Below are 19,996 nucleotides of genomic sequence, written 5' to 3'. Positions count from 1 at the left end.
CCAAGCACTGGAAAAATATTTATTAAAGTATCAGGCAATCATAGAAGCATGTAGGTTGGAAGGGACCTCCAAAGGTCATACAGTCCTACCTCCTATTCTGACCATGTCTGGTGAGGGCAGGTTTCTCAGAGCCGTGTCCAGTTGGGTTTTCACTGTCTCCAAGGACAGACACTCCACAGCCACTCTGCGCAACCTGCTCTTTTATCTTCCATCCTTACAGTGAAAAAGCTTCTCCTAATATCCACTCAGATTTTCCCAAGTTGTAACTTGTGTCCATACCTTCTTGTCTCATTACTGTGCACCTCCAAGAAGAACTTGACTCCATTTCTTTGTATCTTCTTATTAGGTTGCAGCAGACAGCAGTAACATCTCTCGCTTTCTCTTCTTCGGACTGAACAATTCCAATTGCTTCAGCTGCTCCTCATGTTACGTTCTTCCAGCTCTCTAGTCATATTGGTGGCCTCTAGCTTTACTTGCTGCAGTATGTCAGTGTCTTTATTTGCTGTGCAGGGGAACCCAGAACTGGAGACCACGCTCCAGATCCAGTCTTACCAGTGCTGAATGGGGGGGGGGGGGGGTCATCACCTCCCTTGTCCTACTGGCTATGTCCCTGCAAATGCAGCCCAGCGTGCGGCTGGCTGCAAATGCAGCCCTCTGTGCAGCTGCCTGCCTTGGCTGCAAGGGACACCGCTCCGTCATGTTCAGACTGTTGTCCACCAGGCTGTCGGCTGCTTTTTCTGCAAAGCTGCTTTCTATCCTGTCAGCCCCCAGCCTGTACTGGTATGTGGGCTTACTCCATCCCAGCTGCAGAAATATTTGGGGTTTTGGTATTGATTCCAGTAACACTGTATCCTCTACTTTGAACTAATGAAGAGCTACTGTTGGAGGTGCTTATACCAAGGAGAGGTGAAAAGCCTTCTTCAGCCCTTTGTATTATTGTTGAGGATTTCTAATATTTAAAAGTGAGCATCTTTCTGCAGTACTTTCTGCTTATTATTTGCTTTTTCCTGGTACTTTAGCTGTCAGCTTTTACCCACACAAGTGCTTGTAAAAACTAAGTGCTGAGCTGGCACGCTCAAATTTTCAAACAGGACGTGCACATCAAACTGTGGGTCAGAGCAGCACAGTGTTATGTGTGCAGCTGCTCGCAGCTAACATTCGCAGATTAAACTTCAGATATGAAGTGTCAGGAAAGCACTGGAGACTCCTCACCATCAACCTATACAGGGAAAGAATTACACTATAAAATTGAGACTCATTTAAAGTAATGATCAGATCTGAGGAAATGGCAATCTGTATGCAGACACTCCACAAGCTGAAAAAGGAGCTAAATTCATCAGGTGAATTATTTGCTGCCAATTATTCTCTCAGCTCTAATATGCAGTTTTAAATATTTAGTTAGATCCACTTTCAACTAGAATTTCAGTTTTCATTTAACATCATGAGTGACTCTATATATGTATGTATATACGACACACGTTATTTTCACTACATCTCCTCTGAATGCACTTGAATAGTAACCTGAATTGCCTGTCTCCATTTTGGTAGACTTTTGGACAAGGTGTAAGCCTTTTCTCAGTGGATTTTGGTAGTTGTCTGAGTACCTCTTTGATCTGAAAGTGACCCTGCCGTGTTGAAATGTGGACTTGGCTAACTTCATGGCAGGACTCTTGGAGAATTACAAGATGGCTGTAAAGATGCACTAACCCTTTTCAGGACCTAAATTAAGCTTTAAATCAAAGCTAACTAGAATGCCACCAAGGCTTTTCCATTAAGACTGGCTTACACACCCTTGCACTGTGATGCACAGAAAACATCATAAATTTTGGACCTGGAATGAAACCCTGAAGCTCTGTCTTTACTTTCAAAGTTCATGAAATGCTTCTTCACTACCAGTGAGCGATCCAGTATTTGTGTGAATTGGTTTTTGAGTGTGAAGGCAGATGCTGACCTAGAAGGCAGTTGGCACTAGACAATTATCACCAGAAACTGAATCTCAGCTCTAGTCCATCATTTTAGTTATCGGTGTGCAGGAAGTGCCGTGCCACCACTTTAAGGCAAAAAAGATACAAGCATTCAAGGGGTCACTTTCTGTTAGAATAAGCCCTTCTCTGTAATTGATGCATACAGACAGAGTACTGCAGCTTGAAGACAGGCCATCACTGCCTGCTTTTTATATAACACGTTGTACTTAAAAGCAAGGATTTTTGTGGTTTGTAAACCAAACGTGTGGAAAAATCGAATTTTTTTTTCTTTTTTCTTTAGTCTGTTGTTTTCCTCACTGAAGGTGATGGTGCGGGGCTACACAAGCAATGAAGTAAGACATATCTCTCTCCTGAACATAAGATTTGCTTAGTCACAAATGAGCGCTTGAGAGGGGTCTGAGAAGAGAGGAACTTTACAGCTATTAGGAGCCTGGTGCAGTATCTGCATGTGAACTTTGGCACCAGATCGCAGTGGCTTTTCGGAATGAAACTGGATAAGGAGCCGAGAAAAGAGTTGGTGTTTGCAGGGGAGGGGAGAGGGACTCAGCCAGGGCTCATAACGAGACAGGGGCAGATAGGGCAGTTTACCTGAGCTCCCTGCTCTCGGAGGACAGGAAGGCCTGACTCATTCAGGAAGATGCTTATCAATAACTGCTCAGGCTGAGATTTGATGCAGAATTTCCTGGAGCTCCATGTGCTCTGGTTCAGAAATGTGGGTGTTATACCATCATTGTGAAATACCATGATGAAGTAGTCCATCACACTGCCAATGTTTGGCTTTAAAGATAGGGCAGGAGAGGAGAGAATTGCTAATGCTCCAAGGAACAGCTTGTCAGTTCGAAGGCCTCGTGTGTGCCAGCTGGATTCAAGTTCAAGTATGGATTTGATCCACTAATGAAACATCATCCTCCAAAAACTACTGGCTGAAGGTGGCAGACCTCTGGTGACCTAGACAGTTGATTGGAAAGTTGATTCTCTCTTAACCATATGCTTGTGTGTATGTCAGTTATGAAAATGAGTCATATTTTCAAGTTTTCAATTTAAAAAAATCCTTAGGAAAAACATTGGCAAAATAGCTGCGATTTCCCCTCCCCGTTGCCATCCCCTTAGTGAAATGAAAACAGTTCTGTGGATTTGAAAGGGCTCTAGGGTTTTAATCCTGTCTTGGCTTTGCCGAGGCCAACATTTTGTCCCCTGTGCCTCTTGCATTTAGTGAAATGTTTAAGAGTGGAAGAATGTGACATTTTAACAAAAAAGCTGATGGAATCTATGAATTTTCTGAAAGTCTGGGGTCAGTTCCTATGTGATGACAGTTCTGGGGTCAGTTCCTATGTGATGACAGTTCTGGGCTGAAGCAGACATAATACTTTTGCCTTCCAGATGGGGGGAAAGAAGGATTTCCATGGAAGAGACATAGTTCAAAATCCATTACTCTGTCCCTAACGTAATACAGAAGTGTGTCTCAGCAGCAGGCTGGTTTCTGAGCTAAAGAATAGAGGAAGAGTTTTCCCCTGGAACCCACAAGGCAGTGACAGCACGCATTAGGTAGCCTCCAGAAGATCCCTTATACAGCAGACTCACAGATGGATCCCCCCTTTCCACTCCTAGTTCCCCACTCTTTGCTCATACAAATATTTAAATAATTATTTTTTAGAGCTCTGGGAAAGCTCTATCAATTGCCTTTACCAGAACCTCTTCTATTAGCTGAGCAACTTTCTACCATTATAGCAGCTTTTCACCACTTTCTATTTCATTAGCATTCATTTTCTTTAGACATATGACACACTACCCACTGGAAATGTAGGCATCTGGGAACATAAAGCTAAAAGCTGAGGTTTGCTTCAGTGCTTGCCAGCCCACAGAATTTTATTACCTAACCTACCTTTACCTAAATCACACAAAAATGACAAACCTTTTGATGCATGTAAAAAACCCCCTGAAACAGAGTTAAACTGCAAGCTTGACTGATGCAAACTGACATAAAACATCACAATGGTGCACATCAGAGACATATGTTTTCTCCAACTCCAGTCTAGTTGCATTTTTGCAGAGTGCACTACTGATTCGTTAAACGTACTGCTTGTAAAAAGATTTGGGTCTGGAGTTCAAACTCAAGTCCCCATGAGTAATTGGCAAGCTGATAGTATTATTCTTACAGGTGGAAAAGGGTAATGCAAATTTTAGAAGGAGCACATCTGTTCTTTCAGCTAATTGGATATGAGTTCTACAGGAATGACCACATTAGCAACCTCAGTGTCATATTTGGAGGGACACAAATCAACAGCACTGTGGATGCTAATGTCAAGGAATTTGATGATCTGAGCTGCAGATTCACAAGTACCTGGCTGGCTTCTGCTCACAGAAAGTCTGTTACAAGATCCTGGCACCAAAAAGTTTACTAGCTGAAGGACTATGGTGGAAGGCAGTCCTGGTCTCACTTCCAGAGAACTGTAAAAAGAAAAGAGCTTGGCATGTTTTCGGTAGGAAGTGGTCCTAGCAAGAGTGAGATGCATTTGTATAGCTAAGTATCTCAAGTGGCTGTTGCTTCCTGTGCAAGAAGTCCCTGTGAAAGGAAGTGAAGTCACTAAGTCATTACGTGATTTTGGGGGGCGAATCACATGGATTACTTTTGTTCATATTGTTCAACAAAAAAAATCAGCAGGTTGAGGTCTCATTGTGTTAATGTCTTGTTACTTAAGTAGACAAGGGACAAGAAGAAACACAGCATAGTGATTGAGCCCAAATCACTATTAGTGAGGTTGAGATTTCAAGTCTGCTGGCTAGATGGGTGAAATGGCCTGTCCCTGAAACCATGCTGCTCCCTTAGTAGAGATGTATGGACATCCCTTGTGGTCAGTTGTCAGCTCTTTTGTTTTTCTTTCTCTTGCAAAAACCCGGATGGGAAACAAAAGTAGAAGTTGGACAGTCTCATGTTCACTTTAAATCTTCTGTTTTGTGACGTGTTACAGGCTGTCGAGACGGTTACGTTTGTCAAGTGTGTACCCTGGACATTCCTTCTCATACGTGGGTGGAAATCGTGTAGCCTGAACATAAACACTTCAGAAACCCTCTGAGACGTCAGTCTTAGGATGTGCTTTGTTTTTCACATCTTGCCCTGATGAAGTACAGGGAAATTCAAAGTGTATTGCCTGGTACCAACTCCTTAGGACAACAACCCAACCATCACACTCTGTATCCTGTGCAAAGTTATTAACCCAAAAGCTGGCACTTCAGGCAGTTTGTCGATAGTTAATACACCTGGAGTGATCTCCCAGGTATTTTTGTAGCACATGCTATTTTTGATAGTACAAAGTTCTTTTAATTATATCCTGGTTTTATTTATCTAACAAATTTTTTATCTATTCCTCAGAACTTCGAACACAATGTATTCACAAACACACACGCGCACAGAGCTCTGTGATGGTACATTGCATAGGGTGTTTTAATTTTCCATTTGTTTGCATGATTTTGTCCATAGGTTTGTTGTTGTCCTACATGACCCATTTGGGTGATTTTTTCCCAGTTCACAAAGGGAACAGTGGCTCCTATGAGCAACACTTTTGTGCTCCATAGGAGGACACTACCTCTTTTATCCAGCTCCACCCATGGCTGCCCAGGACCTCTTACAGAGAGCTCTAAGCTTGCTAAAACCCTGTGAATACTAATGGCTATGCTAGCTGGTGCTATACTCAGCTTTCTGGTGGGAATCTGAGCCCATTTCCTGTTTAGTTTTGCATGGTCTGCTGAAGGAAAAAGTATCCCCAAGTTCTTCTTGTCTTAATTGCATCCTATCAGCAGGCCAGCATTTTACTCTGCAGATGCTCAACCTGTCATTTATTGTATGCAAATGTATCGGTATCTTGTTTCAAGTAAGTAGCCTTAGACTCAGTGTATTGAACTTAATTGGCATTATAACTTGTCATTCAGAAGACTACATCAGACGCTTAAATCTATTGCTATTCAGAAAAGCAGAGATGCTTTAGCAAGTGATAAAGTGAAGCATGTACTCCTACAACAAGAAACTCTTTCCTGAACTGGGCCTGACAAATTATCTTTTCATGTGGTGTTGTACCCTTGTGTCAAACCTTGAATTTTGTGCACAGTGTTACATCATTTTCAGGATGAGAAGATGACTTTTTAATCTCTTTTTAATTCTGTATCTGGAAAATGGCTTTATTAACCTCTAGTTACTAAGCAATAATATATCTGATGTGCTCTGTGGTCCTGCTTACTTTCTGTTGCTCTCCTGCAAAAGTGTGATAACCTCTGAAAAAACTCAATGTGCTAGACAGACTGATAGAAGAGTGGTTTTAACTATTAATCTAACAGTTTTCAGACACCTGTATTTAAATCACTGTTTACGCTGTGTTCCTCATAAGGTAGATCAGACATGACATGCGATATTAAAAAAGTGCGGACAACTTTATCAAAATTTACATCTACAAAGAATATCCCCCTTCCAGCGAGCTCTCTTTCTCCCAGGTCCTAAACAATGCAGTGAAATCTGAACACCATGATCACTCAAATCTCTAGAGCATGAACATATAGCAAGAGAGTCAAATATACAGTAGTGGAAGGATGTCCCATTACCTAATGACTGTGGCATTCCCATTACTGGATAACTGAAATGGCAATATGGTCAAAGTAATGCCCACTGGAAAATAAGAGCCCTGACAATATCTACACAGCCAACCGCATAAGATTAAGCAAGGGCAAATGAGTTTTTACAACTCAGAAGAAATATTGTGGAGTCACAGTGATTAGCTCTCTAAAAATAGCTACTTATTGCTCAGCAGCAGCTGGGAAAGCAAGAAGAATCTTAAGAATTATTAAGCAAAGAGTAGAAAACAGAAAAGAAAATATTTATTTCAATGCGTAAATTGGTGGCATGCCCAAGTTTCAGGAGGTCTCTGTAGTTTTCATCGCCCATCTCAAAGGGATGCAACTAGAAGTCAGTGGAGCACATGCGGCCCTGCGTGCTGCCCCTTCCTTATTTCAGACAGGCCCATACGGACACATTATTGGCAGATGGCTGCCTGACTGTGTCTGCAAATAGCAGTGAGCTCCACTGCTTTGGAGTCATGTGAGATGCCTTCAGTCAGCAGCTCAACAGCAACCTTCATGGGTGGCATTGGGCTTTTGTGCGAGGACAACCTTCCAGCTTCCACAAGCTTCCTTGGAGTCTTCCACTGGGCTGGACTTCTGCTGCTGGGGATGGCAGCAGCTCCCCCACCTGCAAGAATTCAGTGGGAAATGGAGAGATGCAGCCTCGCGCAGAAGCGCAATACCTTCCACCAGTTGCTCCCAGAGAGATGTATCAATCCCTATGGATGCTACAGAGCCAGCAGATGACCTCTGGTCAGCTGACGGACAGTAGTCACTTCTGTGTAGGGCCAAGGCTCTACCTTGCTCAGGGAGCCATACCCTCATTTCATTTCCTAACCCTCCGCGTTGAGCAGAAATAGAGATAGACCAGAAAAGGCTGCAGGGTTCTTTAAAGGTGGTCTGGATACAAGGTCTGGCTCAGGAAGGTGTTTAAATTTTTGGTTTTTGAGAAGCTGAGATGGCGTAACGTAATTCTCACATTCTTTCCTAAGAGTTGGCCACTATGAGAGAGGAGATACTGTGTTAATTGGATTTGCTGTTTGATCTAGCATGGCAGTTCTTCTGCGTTTAGCAACAAAGGAGGAATCAGCTTCTTAGATTTCCAGTGCATGTTTATACAGCCTATTGACATTTTCTTCATTATCCGCTGTCTCATGATTTTGTTTCAAAAGAAGGGTAGGGCTGTGGTTACAGATATGCAGGAATCTGTACATCTGGGATCTCTCAGAAGGTTTACGATGCTGGATTAGGCCTGCAACCCCAAACGGGATGATAGCTCTTAAACACTTTGCGGTGATGTTGTGAGGCTTAATTAATTGAAAGGAAATAATGGAAAGGAATTTAAATGGAAGGGGACACATAAGTGAATATTAGGATTGTGTGGAAAAATCTTTTAGTTTGATGTTGAACTAAAAGGCTCTGAAATGTATTCATGCTCCTGAAAAAAGCTGAAGGGTTAAAATGACCTCATTCGACATCAACTAATATACTCCAATATGCATTAAAGCAGGTAGATTATTTTTTAAACAGTACTATCCTGCTAAGTGATGCACTTGTGCTCTATGATAGACTGGTTAAAGCTGTAAATGTCATTGTTAAAATGAGTATCTTTAACAGCTAATATCTATTAAAATGAAGCACTTAGGCACCAGAAAAGACAGTTTTAAACTGTTAGGTCCCTAAATTATTTTTGTACAATCAAAATGAGACTCTTAGGGATTAGGTGGCACGGTGGGTTAACACATTACTCTTCTGGATGGAAGATTTACCATCATATCTTGCTTAAAAATACAAGTGAGCCGAGACTGCTGTTCTTCAGATGATGCAGCATATGTGTTTCCAAAACATATTTTAATACAATTGACTGTGATTGGCAAGGGAAGTAGATGAGGACTTTGCCTGCTGCTACAACACTTTGAGTAAGGGTAGGTTGGGACGTGGGTTCACAATTTGGATTGGTCCCTTGATGAGCTAGCAAAGGGATAAACCGTCTACTTTTATAGCACCATTTTCTTCCAACAACATCTTGTCACACAGCTACAGTAGTAGTTGTAAAGGGTTAAACTCAGCACGTGAGAATAAGGCTTTTCAAGGCAAGCATGATCATGTAGTAAAAAATGAGGTGTATATATAGGTGCCTACCTGCATAGGTAGGTGCAGAGGGAAAGTGAGCTATAAAAAAGCATGTTGCAGTGTACTTGAATTGAAACTATCCAACTGGCTTTTCAGGATGTGTTTGCTGTAACTCACATGAAATTGTTGGTCTGGCTGGATGCAATGGAATATTTCTTTTGTTTGGTGAAGACCCAAAATCTCTTGCTGCCCAAAATATAATATTCTGAGTCAGCTGTACTCCTCAGTTCTGCTGGAGTTGCTGAAGAACACAGTCTTTTTCCCAGGCCATTCTTATCCCTAATTCCTCTTTTCACGCCCCTGCTTGGATGCAACATGTCACCAACGAGTACATACCAGCTGCTTGCTCCTGCTTATTGTGTTTTATCTGGCATCTGAGAAGTTGCACTCCCAGGCAAGAGCTCCTGCATTGGCCTGAGCTTCTGAATTGACTGTGGATGGAGGGCAGAGCATAACACGTGGCAAGGGAATGTGTGTGTTGATGTCTTCCTGAAAAGGTCTGAAGAATAATCTGCCTTTTGAACCTCAGTCTGTTCCCAAGGTCTTCTTGAGACAAGATGTCATCATGCAGTTACTAGATTGGACCACAGAGCTATGTGTCATCTTCTTGCTCTTGAAAAATTTTACATTTATCTTAAAAAGCAGACATGATACTTCTTCTTTTTCCTTTCTTCTATAGTATTAAACATCCACAGGTGAGGTACACAGTCCCCAAAGTTTGTTCTCCCACATCAATATGAGAGAATAATTTGCATATATTTTCTCCTTGAGTAATTTCTTAATTCATGAGGCCCCAGAAACTTACGCTGAGAAACATCAACTGTTAACAACTTAAGGGAAAGTTTCACTGTCCCTTTTATGTGTGGGTTGATAATAAATCCTTAAACCATTCCATGGATGTGATGTCATATGTTGCAGGACCAATCCTTCAGTGAACCCATTTTTTGTATTGTAACCTTCCTCTTTTGGTACGTATATAAAGCTACTGCCATTTTGTCTTTCGGTACAGGTGGAGGGTGTTACCAAAAAAAAAACCACCATTTTTGTTCTGCATCATTTCCATTAAAGAATTCTTTGTTTTTTGTGGACACATATTTAGCTAACAGTCACAAGAGCATTCCAGATGCCTTTAGAAGGCCTTGAACAGAATAAACAAGAAGACAAAAAAAGAAAGATGCCAATTAGAAGAACACAGGTGCGCATTCCACGATAAAGGGAACTTGGCACAAAGAACCTCAATTCGGCAGTTTATCTTGACCAATTAGACTGAGACAAGTTTCGCATGTTTTAGTTAATATAACTAATTATGTCCTATGTTTATGCGCGTGTAAAGAGTTAGTATAACCAATTATATCTTATGTTTATGCGCATGTACAGTGTCGATATAACCAATCATATTTTATGCTTGTGCGCGTGGACACTATATGCTTGCATGCAGCAACCAATCAAAGCTTTTAAGGAACTTAGAGAATTGTATAAGAATGATCAGCTATGCTCAATAAACTGGCGACTTTGATCATCATATTGGTGTCCTGTCGTCCGTCCCCGCATGGAATTTCTCTACAGTTTTTGTGAATTCTTTGTTTTCAAAGACAAGCAGAAGAGTACTTATTTGTTGAGCAGAACCTTAGCAAAGGGTGAGTGCCAGAAGGCAACTGGTGTCCTGCTTTTTCCAACAGCAGGTCTCTCTTTGTCTCTCAATGCTGCATGTGTGTGTGCACACATGCTAAGAGAGGTTATTCTCATTTTGGCATGAAGTGATCCAGAATTGTCTTTTGTGCATCGTCCTCCCCAGGATTGTGTGTCAGTGCCAGCAATGTGACAAGTAGATAACATCTTGACATGCAGCAGCAGATTTTAGAGACTAATAGCAGCAACTTCTCAAGCAACAGCAACGTTGGTTTGACTGAAGTTTCTTCTAACACTTGTTTTCCATAAAAATCTCATCCATAACCTTTTTGAGCAATTGCGCATGAGATGGTGAGTAACTGCTTTTTTTGCATTCTGCAAAAGACCAATGTGAAGTGTCTCTGCTGTTCTTTGAAAGTAACTCTGAAGAACGAAGGAGTCCAACCTTCTGGAATGACTGTCCATAGGAAAAAGCTACACAACCGTATGTAAAACAGGAAATTTCTGCCATATAGCCATGTCGTGGTTTAACCCCAGCTGGCAACTAAGCCCCACACAGCTGCTTGCTCACTCCGCCCCCCGGTGGGATGTGGGACAGAATTGGAGACATAAAAGTGAGAAAACTCATGGGTTGAGATAAAGACAGTTTAGTAGGTAAAGCAAAAGCTGCTCATGCAAGCAAAGCAAAACAAGGAATTCATTCACCGCTTCTCATGGGCAGGCCAGTGTTCAGCCATCTCCAGGAAAGCAGGGCTCCATCACACGTGATGGTTACTTGGGAAGACAAATGCCATCGCTCCGAACATCCCCCTGTTCCTCCTTCTTCCCCCAGCTTTATACGCTGAGCATGATGTCCTATGGTCTGGAATATCCCTTGGGTCAGTTGGGGTCAGCTGTCCCAGCTGTGTCCCCTCCCAAATCCCTGTGCCCCCCCAGCCTGCTCGCTGGTGGGATGGGGAGAGAAGCAGAAAAGGCCTCAGCTCTGTGTAAGCACTGCTCAGCAGTAGCGAAAACATCCCTGTGTTATCAACACTGTTTTCAGCCCAAATCCCAAACATGGCCCCATACTAGCTACTATAAAGAAAATTAAGTCTATCCCAGCCAAAACCAGCACAAGCCATTATATGTATTCATAATTCTCACAGATTAACTTTAAAATGAAATATCAGTTAAACGGTTACTCTTTCACAGTAAAAATGAATTCAGGAAAATGTGACAAAGCATGGGGGAAACTGATAGCGCAGTTGCCCTTTTTTCTGGCACAGGAAAGCTGGAGTGTAGAGTATGTCAGGTTGTGTCTTTTCCACACACATAAAAAGAAAAGTTTGTTTGCAGAATTAAGTTTAACTGCCAGCATAGCAGTGGCACTTCTGGCTACCTTCATACAGATGAACACAGTGACGGTGTATTACACTAATTTAAATTGTAAGAATAAATTCTTTTCCTATAAATACCACCGCATCAAATGATACATTTAGACACCACTTGGCAGTATTTTAGAGCTCTGAATAAGAGGCAGCCCACATCACAGTTTCTTTTAAGCACTGATTTTAGTATGTCAGAATAAGTTTTCTGGCTAATATAAAATTATTTGTATTTCACATTCTTAATTGATGCTTTTAATTACTCTTCATATACTTTAATAGTTTTCATATAGAAAACTGCTTTCTGTGCAGTAAGCCGAATCTCCAATCTGCAGCAAAACTTGCTTGAGTCAGGTTTTTGCCAGGCTCTGTGTACCAGCCCCAAATACTAAATTATGTTGGCACTCTTACAGTAATCAAGGGAATAATTGTGAAGGCAAAGTTTGTTGTAAGGAAACCAAATTAGGAGGAGAAAACAACATCACTTAAGAGAAATATTTAGTATGAAGTAATCTTTTTGGTCTTTGTCCTCCTACAGTAATGACTGTTTAACCATGTAGTATAATTATTTAAAACATACTGTAGTTTATCCTGTGTAGATTAGACTCCTGCTTTATTAGAATGCTAAAAGGCCAGTCTTCAAAGAATAAGCAAATTAAAGCTCTGTCTTGCTGTTTACAATGCTGGGGTCAGATCACTGATATCTACCAGCTTTAATGCAAAGCAGCCATAAAGCCCATTTAGTTAGTTAAACAGTTAACGGCTATTTAAGCCGACAGGGGTCTTTTCACTGCCTCTTGTAGTCACTCATCAGGCTATTGCAGAGTCAGGTATCTCCCCTGTTCCAGATCACGTTAGTCACTAAGAAATCCCCCTTGGTCTTCAGCAGGAACAGGGCTGGTCGTCCTGAAGCATTGCAGTACTGGGTGGGTGTCCTGTCGTTTTTTCTGAAATTGCACTTCCAGTGGGAGTCCAGGTTGCTTTATACCTTCTGCACGAAGGTGAGGCTAAAACTACTCTCCAGAAACAGTAAAATAGAGTGTTGATAGCATTTGAGTGCTGTGAAAGGGCTTGACTGGCTGGAACCTGTGGGTATTTGTATAAGTGACTTATCCTTCATTTCTACTTTCTCCCCAAAGGTTCCCCACACCTCCTTTTCTCTGCTATATCATAGGTCTTCCTTCCTCTCCCTCCTGTTACCTCTCTGCTCCATGACAAACAGATTCAAAACACCTATTTAAGGGAGAACAAGGTTTTTTTAAAGTATGTTCTTCCAACGCTGCTAGGACTAACCTTAGCTCCTGCTGATATCAGTGAGTGTAAAAATCCCACCCCAGATTGCTAAAATGTGTGAGGCCCTTTGGGCTGCCTCACGTGGCATTTCTGCCAACCGCAGGACTCCAGGCTGGGAGGCATTGGTGCGCTTTGCAGTAGTCAACCTTTTGTGATTTTGTCCCAGAGCCTGTGATGGAGACGGGGAAAGGGTTCTACAGCTCCAGGTCTTGGAAACAAGAGATTTCATGAAAGCCTCTGCTTGGAGGTGTAAATAAATAAAAGTGCCCAAGGAGCTCAGAAGACAGAAAATAAAGGAAGAGAACTGTTGTGTTATTGTTATTTTTAAGTATAATAATTTTAAAGGCAATTTCATGTTTTTTGTGGAATCTTGAGCAGCTATTTTGGACCATGTGTGGTTGGTAATGCTCCATTTTCGAAAATCCGCAAGTATTCAGATGATCGTGTGGATTCATTTCAGCTCTTTTGGGGGAAAAACCTGCCTGCTCAGGCTTTTTCACAATATTGGTATGACCTCTTAGTCTTGGCCAGACCAAATATACAGTGAAAATGGCCTTTGTTTCTGCATTGCAATGCTTAAGCTTCCTGTCCAATCCAAAGAAGTACAGGAAAATAAACAAACAAAAAAGGGATCAAATTTAAATGCACAGCATGCTTGCAGCTTTGGGTCTGTTTTCTCTGTGTTGCACTTTTAAATGTAAAAAGCATGCTTCCCACCCAGATGGGGGGTATAGCCAAGAGGGGAACCAAAATGGGGATACTCTGCTTTCTATCTCTTGCACAGATTTTATTGCGTGTTTGTTCTTTCATTGTTGCTTTCTTTAGTCTAAAATAAAGATAAACTAGACAGAAAGCAAAGTGGCCAGGCGCCACTGCACAATTATAATTAATTCACTGTTAATGTTTCAGACATTGTTACAGCGTACATTGGAATTGCTGGGGCGGGGTGAGATTAGTTTGAGCTATTCATGTACATACTACAGGAGAGTCACATTAAATACCCATTCTAATTAACGTTTTCAAAATGAGCACCAAAGGGAACAGTATGATTTACCACTTACAGAAAAGTTGGTTTGTACTTCTGCTTCCCAAGTTCACACTGTGTTCTCACCTCGAAAGGTGGGGATTTGAGCACATATCATGCCATGACCTTAGAGTACAAATGTGCGCAGGCTGTTCCTAAACAGTGCTTCACCAGGTGACACCATCCGCCTGGGAAGAAGGATGCGACTAAGCCAAGACTCAAATCTGAGTATCTGCAGACTTAGGAGAGTTCATGATCTGATCTGATCTGCAACAGCTGTGGAAGCTGCTCCTTTTGTCAAGATCAAAAGGGTTCAAGAACCAAAACCACCAAGTCCTGCAGTGTTCTAAGCAAAACTGTAGAAAGGAAAGCTGGTCTCTGACCAAAGCTTGAAAATAGCCAGGTTATATTAAATCCAAGAGCACTTAATCTGAAGAAGAGGTCTCAGCCTATAGACTATTTTAACAGCTGGAGGAATTAAGTAGGTTTTCTACCTCCAAATATAATCTCTCTTCATCATTTTCTGCTGCCAGTATTTCCTGTGGGAGAGGAAAGCCATGAAAATTGTGATCAGATATGTACCCATATGTGCTATTTATTACAAACCTTCTTAATTTTAACTAAGTCTTACTGTGAGTATTGAGTCAGATTTTTCAGTCTGAGCCTCCAATACTATATCTTTGGGCTGTGTGTCTCTCCAATACTATATATTTAAGCTGTGTGTCTGAGGTGTAAAACAGCCCTTTGTATATTCAGTCTGAAGCCAGCTGAAAGTATGCCTCTGCTGGCTAGGTTTTATCAGCCAGATACTGAGTTTCTTAGTGAGAAAGAAGTGATCAATGTGTAATCGAAACTCCTTTAAGCTGAGTTTTTAGGAGAATTTATAACCTGCAAAAATGTTCTAATTACAAATCCTTTTTTGTCTTTTGTTATAATCACCTTTAAGGAATGACCTGACCACCATCAGTAAAAGGAAGAAGATTTGGGTTTTAAGGCCAAGCAGAGGTTCATGCGTTTTGGCAATTTTGGGGGTGGGGGGTGGGGGTGGGGATTGCCGTTAAATATATTTCATACTATATCATTATTTATGCGAGGTGACAAAATCCACATTAAATTTCTGGTGAAACCTGGTCTGCTGTAGAACACTATTAGAGTACTTATTAGTACTACATTTTTCATCATGGATGTAACCTGAATATCCTAATTTATGACCATCTGGTCTCCAGACAAGAACAGCCCATATGATCAAACTGCAGCTTCCCTAGATCAGCTAATACATCCATGCTGTGACTTCAAGATGACACAGAAGTACTCTGTACAAAGCCTTGACCACCTCTAGGGGACCTTTCAGAAGAAGGGGGTACCCTTACGCAACTCCTTGCACAGTGCACGCAGCAGGGCTAGTCATTGTATCTGTTTATTCATTGGTGTTTGTTAATGGTAACTTTCATTTCATTTAGGATTTGATTTGTTTACGAACTAATAAATATGATTTATAAAAAGTGCCTGTGGTTCACTAATTACTGCACATATGGCATTTTCATTTTGTAAAACTGGCATTTGCTTTCTATTATGATTATGTCTCCGTTCACCAGTGCTAATTAGTTTGATTAGACAGATAACTTTAACCATTATTAGGACTAGATTAGGGGAACTTTGCATGCAGGGGAATGTGGGGAAGAAGGGTACATCACCAGTGAAGATAGGTCAGCAGCACAGAGTTTGTTCCTCATTAAATATTTTAAAATTACATTTTGTTTTGTTTTCCAGATAGAAGAACTGAGAAGCATTCACATTTAGCTACTTACAAAAATCCAATTAAACACAGTTGTTTAGCATGAATTTGTTAATCAGAGTTAATCTTTCCAATGAATGCATAATTTGGAATCTGTGTCTAAAATGTTCATTTAAGGATAAGCATATTACAGACAAATAAAATAAAAAATAAAATGAGATTCTCTGCCTTGGAATTGACTCTCAATATGGAGAAATATTGACTGTTTTGTGTTGATTGTCCTGCATGCTGAGGGGCAGAAGTGAAATTGGATAAAGGCTAAGAAATGCCACATGAAAACCAATGCCACCTGGGGTGAGCTGTGTTTTTCCCAAGAGTCTCTGAAAATTGTTGAATAGTGTCATCTGAAACTCTTCAGAAAGAAAAGAAAAAGAAAGAAAAACTCCTATTTATTATCCATTTTAGGATAAAAACAGTTATCCAGGGCAGCAGAAGTTTGATATTATTTTATTTCTTCAAATGGATTCTCTATCCTAAAAAAAGAGAAGCACTTTTTCTTTACCAACATCTTAGAAATTACCTTAGTGCACTAAAAAAGTAGGATGTGAAATACCTGGGTTCAGGCAGTAAGGCACACAATTTGTGATCCTTTGGAAATAGTCACTGAACGATGTCAGACTTGATTTCATCCTTTCCCTCAGAAAGGAGACTAACTGATACTCAAGTAACTGTGGATACTTGTTTCATTAGGGTGGCCGCTCATTTGACTTTGGATGATCACCCTATATTCATCTAGTTTCTATGTAATTGGTTAGGTGTGAAAGGCAAAATGGTGCCCTGTTATGGATGCATAGTCCTATTGCAGGCTACTGGGTCTCTCCTCGCTGTGTTAATGTGGCAATGTCATCTGTGAGTGGCCCTTTTATTTTTTGTCTTTCTCCATTTTCAAAGCAATTTGTAAGGGAACAGAAAAGTTCTTTCCTGTCTAAAAAGAATGTGGGTATATTGAAAAAGACATAAAACTGCTATTGAAGGGTGAACACACAGAGAAACAGTAAACTAGATTGTTGCAGTATTTACTCTCTCCTTGGCTCTTCTGGAGGATACCTCCTGCCATGCCTTTCAAAGAAAACCCCAGACAATTTAAATGTCAAAGTCTCAAATTTCAACATGCATCATTATTGTTGGAAGCATTTGCTCCAGGAAAAGTTTCAAAATTGTCATATCTGTATCTTAGAAGAATGTGAACAGGATGGCCAGATTCTGAAATGGTATAAATTGGCAGAGGTTCCTTATTTCGATGCAGTTATCCTGTTTTACACCAACTGAAAATCTGGCCCTGGAGAATGAATATTTATGCCATGCCAGAGAGGTTTGAAAACCCCCTTTTTTAAAATGAGAATGAATAAAGAAAGGGCTGGGATATGCTCTGTGCTGATGAACCCAAAGCCAAATATGACCTCCCCTTGACCTTTTATGCATTTAAGTTGAAAAAGGCCATTCTGATACATTCCACTGGAGCTTAAAATCCCTATATTTCACTTCCAAAGGTCAAGCTCTCTTCTCAGTATACTGTATGACCCTGCCTTTGTCTGTTGCCCATTGATGTTGCCTGACTATGCTTCTTATATCCCATTGACTGTTTACTGTTATTCTGGCTAATGTAAGTGAAAGAGATAATTGGAATGATTTTGAGCTATGTGTCAGTTCTGATTCTGATTATGTCTCCTGTGCTTAGTGCAGCTTTAGTGGCTCCAAACTCATTAAGTCTCCAGGAAATTTTAGATTACTGTGTGAACTATATCTTAATTAATGTATTTATCTTAAATTCCACTCAAGCCTTTTGGAAGTTTTCTTTTATCACTATGTCTATCTCTAATATCACTGAATTAAGTAATTTTTCTTCAACCCTTCAGTTTTCTTTTACCTTTTGAGGGTTTTGGATACTTTTGTTTGAAAGGCCCAAAGTCAAAGGGAACTATTTCCAGGAAATACTGCTTCGTGCATGTTTAAAAGCAAATCGCCACATCTTCAGTGGATGTAAGCACAGCCTCACTGGAATGAAGGGACAGGAACTGGCACTTTTTCAAATCTGCCTGAAAATTTGCATCAGTGGAGCTATGTCAATTTACACCATTGACACTCTGGTCCAAAATAAAAAGGTGGTCAGATTGGTTTTATGGCTAGCGGAGTACGTGTCTGCCTACCTTCCTCTGGACTTGAAACAGCCACTATACTGGTGGTTCCCAAAATAGGGAATAAATGCAGTCCCGTCAAACAGGCTGACAGGCCTTGAGTATCATTTCTGTAGATAGAATCACAAAGTAATCATCATCTCTAATAATCTCTCCAATTACTTTATAGAATAATAATTTATAATAAAATCTGTTTTAGCAGACCGTCTATTTTTACCCTTTCCTCTGAAGATGAAGTCAAACATACAGGAACTGTAGAACATTTTCACAAAGCTGGGGGAATGCTCCTACATAATAACGTAACCAATCGCAAGGATGTTTTTACAGATATATTGTCATTTCTGTTGATTAACACAGCTTAGTGAATCATTGGTGATGAATAATTTACTAAGAGCCATAACCTGACACCCTGTTCCTGTTGAGATGTGCCTTACTGCACACTCCTCAACAAACCTGGACCAGATGTTCTTGTCCCACCCCTTGGCCATGTTCAGGTTTCCCTCCAGTGATCAAATGAGAGGGAACCCAGCCCGACTGGAAAGATAAGACACAGACTCCTTCCAGTGTGAGGAGAATTGATAAGGAGCAGATCGATACATGATCCTCTTCAGTGGGCAGCAAGGCCCACAGTCTTAACAGTGGGACATCCCCTCCTTTTCTCCTTCTGCTAAATTGCAAAATTTCTGTAGTGGAAAGAGTCTAACACTGCAATTAGGTGTGGGAAACCAAACAGAAATATATATTGGAAAAAAAAAGTATATATAAGTATTGAACAAAGAGGCAAAGCAGTGTATTTTTCTCTGATTTCATCCTTGGAAGCGGTACCTGGGTTTGGTGACAATTTCAACAAAGTGGTACATATCCAGGATAGCAATTCCAGCCTGAATTAGTAATATCTGGCAAAATTAAGAGCAACTGGAATCACTGGGAAGTGTCAGGCAGCATTAAGAATCGGCAATGCTACCAAATGCAATTACTATGAATGCCTAATAGGCTCCTGACTATGGAAAACCACTTGGACAAGCACCCCTACACACAAAAGCTCATGTAAATAGGTGGAATTCTGTTAAAACCAGTATAGCTGCAATTACATACACTGTCGGAACGCTTGGACCTATGTCTTTAGTACTTTTCTCTGTTTCAGCTATTTGTTCAGCTATGAGATAAAACTGACTCGCCTTACGTTTGTACCTGCTGAGTAGGATTGAAAGGACCGTTAGTAATCACAATTCATCCCCAGAACTCAGAGATAAGTATCACTGAATCAATTGTATGCCTGGCTCTCAACCTCTCCATCACTATACTTTCTCTCGAAGGATGCACCTGGTTGTTACTCACCCTCTGCCCAGTCTCTGGAGCTCCAGAAGGCCCTGATGGCAGCAAGCAGCCTGAACTGCCTTCCCGAGAATTTCCATCTATTTTATTTCAGGTACTTCCCAGGTACCTTGGATTTTCCTGCTAGGCTCTGACTCAACCTGCTTCAGCTTTCCTGCAAGGGATAGAAGACAATGTAAGTGCTGATTATCTCTTTTCTTTGTAATGAGATGGATTTTGCTTGGTATTGTGGTAGAAACATCAGCATAAGCACTACTGAAAGCTTGGTGGGAAAGAGGTTAACCCTTTCTCTTACGATTGTTGCTCCCAGTGCAGATATCTGGTATAGAAATCGGCTTAAACAATATCAAGGTTTGTTTCCCACAACCATCTCCTGAACTCCTGTTCATTGCAAAAGAAAGAGGTTTGATGATTGAGTTGGTGGCATGAGTAAGGAGTGAAGGAGTATTTCTTGTCCCTTGGATGAAGCAAGCTACTTCTCTGAACTTTGCCTTGGGCTTGTCTGAAGGAAGCTACTATGTGTTTTAGTCATTGTTTAATTGAGGGGACTCATTTAACTTTTGTTATATTTTTCCCTTAAAGAGGCAAAAGACTCCTTGGATTTACTTGTTATTACTTTATAGCAGCAGCCATAGTGTGTGAGGTGTTTCCCAATCAGAAAGTAAATTTATGAAAAGGATTATGTGATGTTAAGCCTG

At 40.9% G+C, this 19,996-nt stretch overlaps 1 long non-coding RNA gene across 1 annotated transcript in view; it reads left to right on the top strand.

Moving 5' to 3' along the window:
• LOC138689461 (uncharacterized) overlaps nt 1–19,481 on the top strand; it is a 163,193-nt gene extending 143,712 nt beyond the window's left edge. Inside the window, exon 3 of the long non-coding RNA XR_011328289.1 lies at nt 19,393–19,481. This is a non-coding gene — a long non-coding RNA (uncharacterized lncRNA). The remainder of the gene's footprint in view (nt 1–19,392) is intronic.
• The last annotated feature ends 515 nt before the right edge of the window (nt 19,482–19,996 follow it).

Source organism: Haliaeetus albicilla, chromosome 16 (genome assembly GCF_947461875.1).
Source record: "Haliaeetus albicilla chromosome 16, bHalAlb1.1, whole genome shotgun sequence".
Lineage (NCBI taxonomy): Eukaryota > Metazoa > Chordata > Aves > Accipitriformes > Accipitridae > Haliaeetus > Haliaeetus albicilla.
The sequence above is the reverse complement of the archived record's forward strand: the minus strand, read 5'-3'. Positions and strand labels throughout refer to the sequence as shown.